The sequence below is a fragment of the Mya arenaria genome, chromosome 13, assembly GCF_026914265.1.
Source record: "Mya arenaria isolate MELC-2E11 chromosome 13, ASM2691426v1".
Classification (NCBI taxonomy): domain Eukaryota; kingdom Metazoa; phylum Mollusca; class Bivalvia; order Myida; family Myidae; genus Mya; species Mya arenaria.
Window position 1 is genome coordinate 13,928,670 of NC_069134.1, and position 17,213 is coordinate 13,945,882.

The 17,213-nt window shown below is 37.7% G+C and overlaps 1 long non-coding RNA gene across 1 annotated transcript; it reads left to right on the top strand.

Annotated features, from left to right (window-relative positions):
* Positions 1 to 968: 968 nt before the first annotated feature.
* Positions 969 to 16,949, top strand: LOC128213360 (uncharacterized). The gene is made up of 3 exons (XR_008257717.1): positions 969 to 1,063; positions 6,555 to 6,685; positions 16,828 to 16,949. It is a non-coding gene; the product is annotated as an uncharacterized LOC128213360 (long non-coding RNA).
* Positions 16,950 to 17,213: the final 264 nt, after the last annotated feature.

Sequence of the window (17,213 nt, forward strand, 5' to 3'; positions counted from 1 at the left end):
AGTCGGCTTAGTCATTGTAGCTTACCTCCACTGATATATCAATTACTAGCTATTTAAATTTGAGACTAAAGATAACAATCACCATCAGAATAGAGATGTGTATTGACATCCCTTAGATTGTCAGATAGAAAAAACTCATGCAAAATTCAATAGAAGTGGAGTATGGTAATGGCTTCTTGCATCTAACTCCAAAAGAAAAGGATCAAAGGCTGTTTTAAAACAGTATAATCTATTTAAATTGATTGGTCAGCAAGGTAGATGAATGATTGATATTATAAGTAATATTTCAGGTGCTGACTAATCGGGGTCTCCAATGTGGGACAAGGTGGATGCAGAATGTGACACAGCCTAACACAGTCACCAGAGTTGAGTTTGCTCTTGAAGGTATGACTCGGCCTGGACACCATACAGCTACCAACAAACATTCCACAACATTGCGTTCAACCATGGATTTACACAGCTCAATGTTGGACAAACAAGAACCAATATGAAGGTCCTGACCCTGAGGCCAACCTTGTCCAACTGTGCCTCACTGCCATTGGATGAAGGTCCTGACCCTGGGGCCAACCTCGCCAACTGTGCCTCACTGCCATTGGACATCACGCTTATAGGTAGACTGCTGTCTTGGATGATCGATGCTGTCATTTTCTTGTTGCATGGGTTGTTGTATTGGTGGCTACCCAAACCTTCACTTTAAAAAATATATTTACATTAAAAAGTGTATATTGAACAATTATTAGATGCAGGAATGTAAGGACTAGTTTTGTTAGCCATTGTTATATTAAATGTATGCTCCAGCATCTTGATTTTCTTGCATGTCAAGGATTGAACCCTGAACCCCAAGGAATATGTACAAGTCAGCTCATAGTGTAAATGAATAACTAAGGATCATTTTGATAGTGGAAGATTTGAAATGAATGTAATAATATTAAACTGTGTTATGTACATTGCATTTTTTGCTTGTTTCATTTTAGGTGTTCTGGTGTTCTGAACCATAGGCATGAGTAGACAAGCAAGTTTTACCTCATGTCACCTGGATGGATGTCTCCAAGATTTGATATGGGTAATTTCATGTCCTGTATACTTTATTTCCACTGAAAGATTCATTGCTTTATTTATAATCTGTACAAAGTGAACTACGTGTTTTAAACAGCATAGCGAAAAAAGAGGTCTTTGCCAAACCACAGAACCCAGTAACACCACATTTTTTGTCTCAGAATGACTTGTACAACATGGTAGTTGTGGCCATTGCCTGGTTAATCATTACACGCATATTAATCTACTCTTGGTAATGCTGACATTATATTATGCTTGACATGTCCAAGTATCATCTGAATATGTGAACAGCCGCATAAATAGTAATCAAACCTCAGATTTTGACATGTTACAAGTACATTACAAGATATGTCTGTCTATTTTGGAGGCAAACATATGAAATACTCATGTTTAAAAAAAGGTTAAAGCTGTCATTCTAGATATGTAAAATAGGATATGGCAAAATACTGTACAAAACTGGTATAAAATGATAAATGTTACCAAACATTGATAGTACAATTTCTAGATAGTGGTTTTAGATTTATGTCTGGAGTGTTGAAACATGATCATCATTTATATTTTAAGCATTACTTTCATGTTAAGAGATTAAATTTATTTGTATTTTATATTTCAACAGTGAACACGCTGAAAAATCACCTTTTCATTTGCATCATAAATGGTAGTACTTTAATACATCAGTGGCCAAAGCTTAAATGGTCGTCTGAAATCTGCCGACTTGACAGAACATCCACCTGCTTTATTCGGTTCATAGAACAGAGTTGCTATTGTGTTCCGAAGCCCTATTTAGCCTGCTCATTTAAATAACAACAATCAGAGGGTGTCTCGTAGGGGACAATTTAAGGTCAGGCCCCAGGGAGGCACAAAAATAGAGTGTAAATTTGCAATGTCAGCTGAAAATGTTCTATCAATACACACATTTAAAGGGCCAGCTGGCCCCTTTCGGGGTCTTTTGAGAAATTGGCATTGAGAAGCCTGATCTCATTTTTAAAGCAGGGTTAAATTAAAAATGCAACTTGCAATGCTTTAAATGATGATTTTTGTTATGTAACTTTACTGATTTATTTCATTGATGCTGTTATTAAAATTAATTAATTAAGCAACCAAATCCATGACCTCGCCACCTCTTACCCAAGAGGTCAGGAGTTTGAGCCCCACTATGGCACTCTCTGTATTGGCCTCTCATATAGATTAGAGTATAACTAAAGATGAAGCAAATTTAAAACATTGTGTAAGTGTTTTTTTGGTGAAGCATTTGCGTTTTCATGACAGAAGATGGGCCAGGACCAATCACTATTAACATATATGCCAATGATATATTAAATATATATGAAATTAAATGTCACAAGTGTTCAAGTTTACAATTTGACAATATGGCATAAAGATTTACGAAACATATATTTCAGATATCTCAGTAGTAAATTATATACGTAACTCAGCTTCAATCTAAGATAAGGGAAACGTAAGGGAAACGCTGGTTAACCTATATAGCCATTAGGATATATTTCAGACATTTGCTATTAAAGGTATTCATTCCTGACACTTTTTTCTTAGTCTGCCTTTTCAGCTCCGATATCTTTTTGCAGACAGGAATGGAAAGAGAAAGAAAAATATTTCAATACTTAAGATTGCGTTTTGCTTGAATTTCGTATTATTTAAAGCATTTAGGTCCACTTTTAAAGAATTATTTTGAAATGTTTTTTTTATGAAATAGTATTTTATTATGCACAATTTTACATAATTTAGGCAACATATGGTGATGTAACAGCTGTCCCCCTCCACAAACATAATTTCCAGCTCATCAATTGATAAACTACTTGCCAGGACAACTTGTTACAACTGCAACCACTCAACTGAAAAATATCCTTGTTATTTCATTCAAAAAATGTGCAGTATAATATCAAATTGACATTTACTACATTTGTATATAGCGGCAGAATCATGCACTTCAATGGCATAAAGTGTAAGGCTAGGATCTATTGTCATTTATATAAGTAAATTAAAGGTTCTTTTAACAAATTAAAGCTGAAATAAAATTTAGAAAGATATATGATATGATATTTTATTATGTCAATTCAAATGCTAATGAGGGGTAACAGTTGGTATGTACTTCAGATTAGCATTTCAATAGAAAACTGCTGATAAATGTTGTTAACCTTGGTAACCGTTTGCCAAATAACGGAGGGGAGGTATTGCATTACCTTTATAATTTTAATATGAAATTGAAGATGTTTATGTCCTGAAATGGCTCGTGCCAACATGAATAGGAAACAGGGCGTCAATCTATTTGTGCTGTCGTTTAAGGATAATATCTGTACTCTAAATGTAGGTATATAATATGACCAAGTGGCGCATGGCAGAATAAAGGTTTATGTAAAATGAATAGAATTTGCTGTTTCATCGAGTTTGACAGAAATCAAGGATATAAATATATTAAAAATGTAATTCCTTGGTTTATATGCCATTGTAGAAAATGGTCACAGTGTTTAATATAACTTATTCAAATCATTTAAAGATCTGAATAATATTGTGCATTAAATAAATGTTGCTCATCTTCTAAGAAAAGGTAACTTAAAGTACTTTATATAAAAAAACGAAGTTAAGAATCCCCTTGGCAATGTCATGATCCCTTTGTTTTCTGACCAAAAAAGCCTCGGAGAGATCTCCAGAAATATAGCATGGTTTTATATGGGAATTAAGAGCAACTTTTTTCAGAGATGCTCGATATTCATTATGCATCAGTAACCATGGCTGCCCCAGGTCCAGGGAATAGCGGGACGTTCGGTCCAGCCCATCCCGGGTAAAATCCTTGCCCTGTGGGGACATTCGGTTGGTAAAATCCCAACCAAATGCACCCCTGCGACATCCTAGGTAAGGCAAAACAAAACCACTGCATTCACTCAGTACTGCGGGGAGGGTTAAAACACGGCCCATTTCCCCCGCTATCCCTTGTATACCAAGGACCTGGGTGGGCCATGGTTACAATTGACTGGTGCATTATACCCATGAAGTGTACTTGTGCTTGACATATGTGTAAGGAAAAAAGTTATAAATGTTATAGGTTCTCAAAATTTTGTGTCAAAGCGACTTGCGGGGGTAGTTATGACTTCTGTGATAGTTCGAGTTTAAGCTTCAAGTTAGGTGATGCTGGTGACCAGATTAAATTGTCTACAGGGGTAGTTATAACTCCAGTGATAGTTCGAGTTTAAGCTTCAAGTTAGGTGATACTGGTGACCAGATTAAATTGTCTACAGGGGTAGTTATAACTCCAGTGATAGTTCGATGGTTTTAGCTTTAAGTTAGGTGGTGCGAGTGACCAGATTAAATTGTCTACAGGGGTGGTTATTACTCCAGTGATAGTTCTGTGGTTTTAGCTTCAAGTTAGGTGGTGCTGGTGACCAGATTAAGTTGCCTACAGGGGTAGTTATCACTCCAGTGATAGTTCTGTGGTTTTAACTTCAAATTAGGTGGTGCTAGTGACCAGATTAAATTGTCTACAGGGGTAGTTTTAATTCCAGTCAAAGTTCTGTGGTTTTAACTTCAAGTTAGGTGGTGCTGGTGACCAGATTAAATTGTCTACAGGGGTAGTTTTAATTCCAGTCAAAGTTCTGTTTTTAGCTTCAAGGTGGTGCTCAGGTGACCAAATTGAATTGTCTACAGGAGTATAAGTTATAACTCCACTGATAGTTCTGTGGTTTAAGCTTCAAGAAGAATGTATTTCAATTACAATTACCAGCTGTAGTGAAAATTAAAATGATTGAAAGTAAATTATTATTACTTTTATCATGTTGTGTAATAATGAAAGCCAATGAAATTGAAATAAACCCCCTGCCTCTTGGTATGATCTTCCAATCAGCAACATGATACAATTCTGGATGATAGCAACACTGGAATTATCTTTATAATCCAGGTATTATTGATTTTATGACATTTGTTTGTAAAATTATATTGAGGGAAAAGGTATCACCTTTAAGTGGGCTGTAAAATCAGCTCATCAGAACATCTTATCGGAAGAAATATCAGTTGCAAGACCAATTCATATTGACAAGTTTTAATTTGCTAAAAGAGTCCATTCCCTTGGGAGTAAATGGTGCCAATTTACATAAATGTGACTAATGGTGACAATCATCGAAAGCCAGGGCTGGGTGGATAAGACGATCACCAGAGAACAACTTCTGCCGGAAATTAAAAAATATTAATAGGGTTCAATTAATCATACAATGCTTTTTTGAGATTTTCATGAGGGTTTGGCATGCAATCTTGAGCTTGGAAGAGGAAGCCAGTCATGAGTAAACACTTCTAAAAAAATGCTTAAAGGTTAAAAAGGGTTTTGGGGTGTTGGGGTGTGCCCATTTTCTGGTTGACTGCGTTATATTTCATTAATTCACAGAACTAAAGTTAAAAGTATTTTTTGGGTATTTTAAATGAATATTAAAGTAATTTGAATTTTCAATAAAAAATTGATGTAAATGTCAATTTTTTAAACTTGAAGAAATCAGTTAGTTTCATATTTATTTCATTTAATAGCTCAAAAAACAGTTCAATCAAAACACTGAAGAGCGTACTCTTAAATTTAAGTAAAATGCACGCCTGGAAGTTATTTATAGCTTGCCTGTTTTTCAAGAAAAAAAGGTTGAGTAATCATCATAGCCTTGGTACCATCGGTGTTGGCAACGTTGCCGGCATACTGCAAAAACATATTAACCTTGGTCATAACTCAAACACTGCTCAAGTTATTAAAACTTCATACAAATGTTTTCAGAAACAATACTTACATGCATAGCAACACTCTTACCCCTGGCTTTAGGCATTGTTGAGATATGCCCTGTTTTACTGAAAAGTAATAGACGAACCTTGGCATTTGCTTAGTAGTGCTTCTGTTCCTTTTTGCTCTTCTTTGAATACGAGCAAATCCATTCATTGGTAATTTGGTACTTATTCGAATCATATGTTCATGTCATACATGGTCAAGGCCACAAAAGATTTGTACATTTATGCATTGTACCAGAGGCTATGCACAACTGTAAACCAGGGCACTGGTGTATCATTACCCCAAACTGCAACTAATAAGTTCTAGCTCAATTTAGTCATGTTCAATTTAATTTGATGATTTATTGCAAAAATGTGCACATGGGATAAAATACCAAATCTTCGGACCAAATATGGCATTATTAAGAATAATTGGAGCTCTTTGGCTCATAAAGCCAGCTCAGCAGTCTTAGTGTAGGGTCGCAGGTCAAATAATTTTTGCTAGCAGCTATTGCCATGGCGATGTCACTTCTGAGACAGTGAGTCATTTGCAACTTTGCAAGGATACATCAAAAGAAAATGTCCCAGAAATAATTTTCTTTGATATAACATTCAAGCATTATTTTCGAGCATTATGATTATTTTTTTCTATACTTTCTGAAAATTTAAGTAATTAAAGAGGTGAATGAAAGTTTTCATCTTCAGGTAAACGTACATCACATAATTACCATTTGTATTTTTGGTCTTTTCAGATGGACCTTTTCTGTGTAAGAGCCCACATTATCAGGACTTTTAATATGGGTAGCCTGAAAATCCAATCATCATGGAGCCATTTCCTAGGAAATTGAATGACATTGTCAACAATAGCTGCCATGGAAACCTGGTAATCAGATGAACAATTTCACCAATTAAGGCTGGCAGAATTCACTTAAGTTATCGGAGATTTTTTTCTTCTTCCTGCAAACCTTTATTTTTGATGCAACTATCTGTTAATTAATGTTAACGGCATAATGCATCTGAGCCCCCGGGGACAGGATCCTAGTGTGTGAATGGGAATTAAAACAACTACATGCCATCCAGCATGGAGAATAGAGGGGCCGCAGGCTAATTTTCTTATACACAACTGCCATTGGTCTTTGGGTTTTGTCGTATTTAGTAGCATTTGCATTTAAGAGCCTGAGCTCAAGAGAACGATCAAGTTTTCTGTTTGAATAAGAAAAGATACAAGATTTAAAGACTCATCTTTATGTTAAAAAACAACGGAATTAAGAGGTTTACAACAAAAGAAGTTATTTTTATTTGTTTTTTAAACAATCCAAATTTTTGGACTTAAAAACAGTCCTTAAATATGTTTAAAAAACACCACGAAATAGCAATGTTAACTTTGTATTTAATACCAGACACATTTCTTAAAATTGAGCCAAGGACATTAATGAAATACATTATAAGCGACCATAAATGTGGACCTGTTTGACAATTGTCCAAGCTGTTCACTGTAAAAGATGACATTATGTTGACCCTGCTGTTGTAGTCTTAAACTTTGTTGCGGTTTGACTTCATGATTGCAAATAACAAAGTAACCTAAGTAAATATTTACTTAAATTAGGGATGTTATTTGGCCTTTCTTGGTGGTTGAGGTAACTATTTAGTTGTGCAGTCATATATTCTTATTGATGTAATTGAACATGAAATATGATGAGCTTCTTATTGCTGTAATTGAACAAGTATTTCTACCAAAAATGATATGCTTCTTATTGCTGTTATTTTAACAACAAGTATTTCTACCAAAGAATATGTGCTTTATTTTCTTGAGTGGTTTAAACAAGCCTTTTACGTGGCATTTTCTTATTCTATCTAGAATTGCCCCTTACTAGTTTTTGTGTCATGGTGCATGCCTCTGCCAAGGGGATGATCCGGGTTGTTTAACATTTAAAGTAAAAAATACATTAAGGAAATTAAAACCATCAAATTTCTATTTAATAACCATAACAACCACAAAATTTATCAAATGACTTATTTAGAAGCTAGCGCATGAAGCTGACTAGTATTGAGGCATTCGAGAGGCATTTTTTGCTGAACACTAAGAAAGTTTGGATAAATTTTTGCTTTCAAAATGATAAGTCAGCTCTGGGCTGTACGTTGACTGCCGACTGTATCCTTTAGAAAACCAAAAATATACACTGACTATTACATAATGTTCAAATCTTTTACTGCCAGAACAAATTTGTGTTTCACATGACCATTCTCTTAAGTTAGTACAAAGCTTTTGCCTTTTGATGACAGTATGATGATGAGTTAAAAAAACGTGTGGGGTTTTCTCTTCAGATACTCTGGTTTCTCCTACAACACAAGGCGGCACTAGCCAGCAAGAGTGAGTAGGATAATGTTGAAATGACTTGTTTCACAATCATGTCACTTATGTTAATTAACCCAAGAGGACCAGTCTGAAGGTCCGCCCGGTTAGCTCAATTGGAAGAGCGTTGGACTCTGAATCGGACAACCCGAGTTCGATTCCCGGGCGGACCAGGTCACTTCTGTTGTGATTGGTTATGAAATCCTTTCTAGGACCATTTGCACTGTACCACTGCCCCTGGCATGTACAGAAGTTGTCAGTTCCTTGCAGAGATGAAGGCACCATACTGGTTCTGCCCAGGATAGGTGTGTGGTGGTTGAACTGTCACTCTGCAACCCTTCAATGTGCTCACGCCGGGACCCCGAGTATAAACTAGAACACCACCACCAGTCTGAAGGTGTCTTTATGTTGTCTATTCTTCATCTACTGGAAGCAGGGTGAGGGAAACTGAACACAATTTAAAGGCTTTTTTTTGTTCTGCCCTAGACACATGTACTGTTGTGATTCTATGAGGACCTTTTACAGAATCACATAATTATGTAGTTCAATCTTTCTGACTGTGATATTTAATTTGTTTGACATGGAATACATTCATCCCAGCTGATCTTCACAAATTTCTGCTTCTATCACCTCCATGTCTGAGCACTAGTTCTCTCTCCCTGCTCTGTTTTGCAGGAGACCAATTTGTTTGTCTGGCTTGCTATCTCAAAATGTAAAATAACAACAGATTAATTTATTGTATTTCAAACTATCTTAGATATCAATCAGAAATATTACCGATTTCCACATGATAACCCTGGTTGATTTCTGCTCTCTGAAAATTGAGATGGCTGTTTAGTGTTTAGAAAACTATATTTTTCTATAAAAAAAGGCTGAATCTGCAGATTGAAGCAATCCAAATGTTTTTCATCCTGTAACATAGCATGTCATGGTGTACTCGTTTCCTGTCATAATGTAAAAACAGTTGTTTTAAGCGGGCATTACTTTTAGGATTTGCAATAATTAACTTTTCTTTTATATTCAATTTTATGCACATTGTGAATTTTGGATGATAATAACTAAATTAACCCACACCTAATAGCACAAGCCCACAGTATTTATTGCTATGATTTAATTTCATCATTGCAATGGTAACAAGAAGGTGGAGCTTACCCATTCAATTACTACAGTGAGTTACAAGGCCATTCACTATATTTCATGCCAATAATTAAACCTTGTCCTTTACAACATGTTGCAAAATTGCTAATTCATCCACAAGCCTTGTGATTGAAATTATACACTCTTTAACGATCTTGAGTATTACTTCAATAACTTGTGTAATAGAGTGTGGGTGCAGCAACAGTTACTATAATTTGACTGAAAAATGTGCCCAAAATTTGACTACTGCAAAGAGCAATGATTTTACAGTATTTTTGCACTCATAAGAGAGATCCAGCTGCAGACTGATTAAAGGTAAAAGAGTCAAAGATTGTCACAAAAAGTGTTCAGACTGCAGTATTTTTCCAATGTGTACTGATATAAGATCCTCTCAGTGCCTGGATCCCTCAATGTGTGCATCATTAAACTGCATTGCAAGAACCTGTGTGAATGATGATGAGGCAAGAAGAGATTGCAGATTTAACCCCAATGTGTTAGATTCTACTTATTCATTTTAATTTGATATCAAGAGGAGGTATATTTTGAGGGGTGGAAGCGGAAAGATTCTAGATGACATTTAGTTATGGAGCAGGTAGAACCTGCCACCCCACGAAGAACTGGGAAGCCTACTTCCTGGGCAGAGAGAACCTTCCACCCAACAAAGTACTCAGCAGTCTGCTTCCTGGGCAGAAAGAACCTTCCACCCCATGAGGTACTCAGCAGCCTGCTTCCTGGGCAGATAAAACCTTCCTCCCCATGAAGTACTCAGCAGCCTGCTTCCTGGGCAGATAGAACATTCCACCCCTCCAGGTACTCAGCAGCCTACTTCCTTGGCAGATAGAACCTTCCAACCAACTAAGTACTCAGGAGCCTGCTTCCTGGGCAGATAGAACCTTCCACCCCATGAAGTACTCAGCAGTCTGCTTCCTGCGCAGATAGAACCTTCCATTCCTTGAGGAACTCAGTAGCCTGCTTCCTGGGCAAATAGAACCTTCCTCCCAATGAGGTACTCAGCAGCCTGCTTCCTGGGCAGATAGAACCTTCCAACCCACAAGGTACTCAGTAGCCTGCTTCCTGGGCAGATAGAACCTTCCTCCCCATGAAGTACTCAGCAGCCTGCTTCCTAAGCAGATAGAACCTTCCACCCCATGAGGTACTCAGCAGCCTGCTTCCTGGGCAAATAGAACCTTCCACCCAATGAGGTACTCAGCAGCCTGCTTCCTGGGCAGATAGAACCTTCCACCCCACAAGGTACTCAGTAGCCTGCTTCCTGGACAGATAGAACCTTCCTCCCCATGAAGTACTAAGAAGCCTGCTTCCTGGGCAGATAGAACATTCCACCCCTCCAGGTACTCAGCAGCCTGCTTCCTGGGTAGATAAAACCTTCCACCCCACGAGGTACTCAGTAGCCTGCTTCCTGGGCAGATAGAATCTTCCACCACATGAAGTACTCAGCAGTCTGCTTCCTGGGCAGATAGAACCTTCCATTCCTTGAGGAACTCAGTAGCCTGCTTCCTGGGCAGATAGAACCTTCCTCCCCATGAAGTACTCAGCAGCCTGCTTCCTGGGCAGATAGAACCTTCCACCCCACAATGTACTCAGCAGCCTGCTTCCTGGGCAAATAGAACCTTCCACCCCATGAGGTACTCAGCAGCCTGCTTCCTGGGCGATAGAACCTTCCACACCACAAGGTACTCAGTAGCCTGCTTCCTGGACAGATAGAACCTTCCTCCCCATGAAGTACTCAGTAGCCTGCTTCCTGGGCAAATAGAACCTTCCTCCCTATGAGGTACTCAGAAGCCTGCTTCCTGGGCAGATAGAGCCTTCCACCCCACAAGGTACTCAGTAGCCTGCTTCCTGGGCAGATAGAACCTTCCTCCCCATGAAGTACTCAGAAGCCTGGTTCCTGCACAGATAGAACATTCCACCCCTCCAGGTACTCAGCAGCCTACTTCCTTGGCAGATAGAACCTTCCAACCAACTAAGTACTCAGGAGCCTGCTTCCTGGGCAGATAGAACCTTCCACCCCATGAAGTACTTAGCAGCCTGTTTCCTGGGCAGATAGAACCTTCCACCCCACGAGGTACTCAGCAGCCTGCTTCCTGGGCAGATAAAACCTTCCACCCCATGAAGTAATCAGCAGCTTGCTTCCTGGGCAGATAAAACCTTCCTCCCCATGAAGTACTCAGAAGCCTGCTTCCTGGGCAGATAGAACCTTCCTCCCCATGAAGTACTCAGAAGCCTGGTTCCTGCACAGATAGAACATTCCACCCCTCCAGGTACTCAGCAGCCTACTTCCTTGGCAGATAGAACCTTCCACCCCATGAAGTACTCAGCAGCCTGTTTCCTGGGCAGATAGAACCTTCCACCCCACGAGGTACTCAGCAGCCTGCTTCCTGGGCAGATAAAACCTTCCACCCCATGAAGTAATCAGCAGCTTGCTTCTTGGGGAGATAAAACCTTCCTCCCCATGAAGTACTCAGTAGCCTGCTTCCTGGGCAGATAGAACCTTCCACCCCATGAGGTACTCAGCAGCCTGCTTCCGGGGCCAAAAGAACCTTCCACCCAACGAAGTACTCCGCAGTCTGCTTCCTGGGCAGATAGAACCTTCCACCCCACAATGTACTCAGCAACCTGCTTCCTGGGCAGATAGAACCTTCCACCCCTATAGGTACTCAGCACCCTGCTTCCAGGGCAGATAGAACCTTCCACCTCACAAAGTACTTAGCAGCCTACTTCCTGGGCAGATAGAACCTTCCACCCCTAAAAGTACTCAGCACCCTGCTTCCGGGGCTGATAGAACCTTCCACCCATCGAAGTACTCAGCCGCTTGCTTCTTGGGTAGATATAACCTGCCACCCCATGAAGTACTGAGCAGCCTGCTTCCTAGGCAGATAGAACCTTCCACCCCATGAGGTACTCAGCATCCTGCATCCTGGGCAGATAGAATCTTCCACCCAACGAAGTTCTCCACAGTCTGCTTCCTGGGCAGATAGAACCTTCCACCCCTAGAGGTACTCAGTACCCTGCTTCCGGGGCCGATAGAACCTTCCACCCCACAAAGTACTCAGCAGTCTGCTTCCTGGGAAGATAGAACCTTCTACCCCACGAGGTACTTAGCAGCCTAGCTGCTTCCTGGCCGGAAACTGTTGCTTATTTTATAAAGATAATAGAACATGCATATGGAGATCACGATAATGTGAACCTGCATGGATCTTCTGAATGAAAGGCAGAACTCACTCGCACAAGATAGAAACATATAAGAAGTATTACGCACCACTGTCAGTATCAGGGATATGAAGGCAGTTAGACTGGTTCAAGTCAGACTCCACATCTTTAACTAGCCCAACTGCGTTCATACCCCGATAATGACATCAATCACGCAATTCATTCCTTAAATAAGGTTCAGTCAGTCACCAGGTGGGTGGATATGGAATGAAGACAAGATCTATTCATGCAAAAAATAGAATGCATTGAAAATATGTAAAAAATAATGGAACTTTTATTGATACATCAAAATTGTAACAATTAATTAACTTGAACATTGTAATTGAATTACTGTTTTTGTAAGACGTTCTTCTTCTGACAAAGATTTGTTTATGTTAACACTTTTGACAATGTTATTGCTGTCATTCAGCTGTGCATATTATGCAACTTTTAAACAAAATAATAAATTAAATAGTATCAGTGCATATACACTTCCTTTTTGCTTCAAAGATTCCTTGGAATCTTCAATGCTGTATAGTGGTAGTTATTATGCCTGCTGGGTATGTTTCAACAAAATACAGTTATTCATTTACAGACCAATTGACTTTATATATACATAGATGGGAGATATATATATAATGCAAGTATAATTTTCAAGAATGCAGTCATCATGTGTTAACAAAATATATTTTAAAATGCTGCATCAGGCTATTTATAAGTCTGATTTGGGGTGGAAATAAAAGTGAAATGAAAAATAGCAGGTTTAAAAGACACAAAACTACCCATTATATTGTTTAGATGCAAGTGACCTTGAATTACTCTAGTAAATTGTATACAGCATTTAGTATAGAGTATATATTGTTATGGAATTTGTTTCAGTGAACATGTAGTATATTCTGTCATCGCAAATTCATTGTGGACTTGCAGACCAGTAAATTGCTTGTTGTCCTCCCATCTCTGTCTTACAGATTTTCTTTATATTGGCTTATTTTGGGCTTATTATCCTAATAGCTTACCAATATATAACAAAGTAAATTTCCCCTCTTAAAATACAGGATTCATTAGTTGCAGACATATCATCAATGGAAGTGTCTTATGCTGTAGTTGGACAATAACAGTTGGCTGTCTGGCCAGTCTGCATGGCTCTTTCTGGTGAAACAATGTTGTCATTATTCTATCAAAAGTTTATACCCTACCCTTCTGTCTGAAATTCAAATGTACGGAGGAGGTTCAAATTTTAAATTCTATGGTTTCAGTTGAAATCAAATTTATTTATTATGTTATAAATGGTTTCTCTATTAGTTAATGCAATGATATCAACATTGTCAATAGTTGTACTTAAAGTTTTTGTAGCCCTGCTGTCTGTGGTTTTGTGACCAGTTGTTTTTGTGTGAAAATCTGTTACTACCTATCAAATACTGGTGCTATTCATCTTTGCAATTTAGAAATTTTTGTTGAAACAGATTTTCTTATGCCACATTTGTATAAACATTCATCAAGTAACATATGGTCAGGTTATTTTGATGATATCTAGTCTGTGTATGCAAAAACAGCCCAAAACGGGTGCTGTATTAGTTTTCTAACCACTTTAAAGTAAAACTAAACATCTTTGTGAATAGATTAAAATTCACATTTCATTGAAATTTGGAGCTAGGTCAGGGCACGCGACATTAAATTTTTTGCATTCAATCAAGCAGTTGCCAAATTAGCTGAAAAGAAATCTTTGAATAGGTAGTGAAACAAGTAAGCAGTTCAGACGATAATCCCTTTAAAATGTCCTGGTAGAACTGTTTTTCTTTTGTGACATTCTGTTTTACATTGAAATTTCACTTGGATCATGTGATGCAAGGGATTACGGCACCTGGGCTTGAAAATTACTGTGACGCATGTTTTACATCACATGCTATAAGAGTCTGTACCTAATCACAATTTGAAAATAGGCTTAACTTTCATGACTGTGGTTTACGGTTTGTACTGCAGAAGTACGTTTTGGCAAAGTTTATGTTTCTGAAACTTTGTTGAAGCCATAAAGGTACAAGTGCATTGATATTTCTCTAATGAAATTGATCATATGCAATATCCATGTTGTGTTTCTTGTTTAAATTTAAGTTAAAATGTTAAGACAACTACATTTAGCATTGACCACATTTCGTTCTGTTTCCAAATAAAATACTGATGTCATTTTTAAATGCTTAAAGAAATTGCCCATGTAAGGATTTGAACCCAGGACCACCAGGTAAATGGATGTGAGGCAGATAGTCTACTCACTCTCATTTTTTACTTTTGTACAAGATTATGTTGACAACAAACAATATATAGGTCAAATCAGGAAAAAGAAGAATAATTGTAGCAATTGGTCATTTTTTCACCACACCTGTATGAACATAATGAGCAAAGGTTTGTGGCAAGGAGAGCACATGTAACCAGGTTTATTTTCCAGCTCATCACCAGCTCAGCATGGGGCTGGGGCCTCTACTCAAAGTTTGGAGCATTCTGTTTCACTCCTGATTCATTTTCCATCTGTCAAGTTGTCAGCCACATGTTTGTGTATACATTTCTCCTGATGGCGACCAGCTGCCCTGTCATTCAAGGGAGGTAATGGTGCCTGTGACCTAACTGGGGACGTGACCTGGTTGTGACTTGTTTTACCATTAACTTAGAGGTTGTCATGCAAGAAAAGTAATTTATTTCAGGTTTAAAAAATGTCTACATCTTCTGCTTTTCTTCCTGGTGATGCTTGAAATTGTGTTATTTTACAAAGAAAAAACTTGTTTATGTCACTCTATTTTATTGGCAGCTGGAACTCTTTCAAAACTGGAAGAAAATTTAACTAACACAAATGTAAGATAAGTCATTATTTTAAGAAACAATGTGATAATAGCTGGGACCAATAACAGTCCAGCTCCCAGATTATAGGTATTGTTTTATTATCCAAAGTCTGAGACATTGGTCCTGTTAATGTTTCCTGCCAAATAAATGGTATTGCTTCCTTCATTTAAATCAGTCAACATCAAAACTTGCCTTAGCTTTAATCCCATACATTTCCCCCTTTTACCAGGATTGTAGCGCTTAATAATCAAATATTGACAATATCATCTTCCTGCTTTGGCAAAATGTCTCAGAATTGGGCTCAATGACACTCCAGAAAATTCTTGTCTGGATTACCGCCTATGGGCTTGTGATAATGAAGATTTTACAGCGTTAGTGCCACACGACTTAGCAGCCTGCCATTAATCAGGCTTTGTCACATGTCCTTGAAGTAAAATCAAAATTATGGACAACTCTCGAAATGGTATGCTTTAAATTCCATGGAAAAATTAAAGATTATTAATCTCAGAAGGGTCGCCCCTATAGTGGCTTTGCATTGCTGTCTCCAGTATTGTCTTTGAATGAGTCAGATATGGAAATGTGACACTCGGATGAAACTGAATCTTCATGATTAATGATCCTTATCTAAATGGAACTATATGTAGCTGTTTATGAAATGTTGCTTCAATGTAATGTCTTACAGTAATTATTTATAGATTTCCTCAGAGTACAATAGTACTTCAATAAACAGGTTGTTTTTAGATTACACATATAAATGTTTGTAGGTCAAGGTCAGTCAATTAGTGTTTCTACGTATTCCATTATGGCTGAAAAATCTAGGATGAAAAGAATGTTTGCTAAACACAGTTCTTTTCAATCGGTTTGATTGTAATATTCTTCTCAATAAACATTTTGTTTTCTTTGAACTTTAAAATTATTTCAAATACAAATGGCTAAAAGCAGCCGCATGTGTTTCAGGAATTAACATAGCCAACAAACATCAGGTTTTGAATTGCTAATTACTTCTCTTGCATCTTTTATCATATGGATTAAATTTATCAGGAAAACAACATAAAAAGTCTCTTTAGCAATTTCCTCATTAACATTGATTGTTCGAGTTAATTAGTTATCAAATGTTTTATTGCTACCTGCAAAAGGCAGAAGGTGCTTGTTGCTGTAAAACATGCGCCACAACGAGTGAAATGTGCCGACTTAGTAAAATTTTCTCTTTTACTGTACTAATTTCAATGTCTTTGGTCTCTTTTATTTACATTAAAGAAATTCACTGTAGGTAATCAAATACAAAGTATATAATTATTTGTTTATACTTAATTTGTATGGAACATTTACATGCTGAGATTTTGGTTTATGTATTAATTGCATTATTTAGTAATTAAATAAAGTCAGCACTATTCTCATCAAAAGAAAAATGGTAATGAAGTGGAATGAAGTATTTTAAACAGACTGGTATTCAAAATATGATATTTCTAAAATAACCAGTCTCTGTTTATCTGTTTCAGGGAATCGGAAGCTGTTGTTTGGAAATAGCTTCTGGTTACTGACCCCTAGCCTGGTCTCCTTTGAATATCCGCCATACTTCTGGCACCACTGAAACCGGTTTATCCATCCAGACCGTGGCTCACTTGGAATATTCTGGTGAACAAATGGAGTGCAGGCTCAAGGGTAATTTTTTTTTAATTACCTGCAATCAGAACTGTGTTTAACCATCTCCTCCCTGATGCTGATGAGAGGTTTATTTTAGAACGGCTTTAGATACAAATAATACATTTCTGAAAGAAGTTGGAAAAAAAATTGTTTTGATTCCATTGCTGCTTTAAGAATAAAGAAATAAAAAACCAAGTCCTGTTCTCAGTGGCTGTTAGTGTTCTAATTCTCTTTTAGAAGG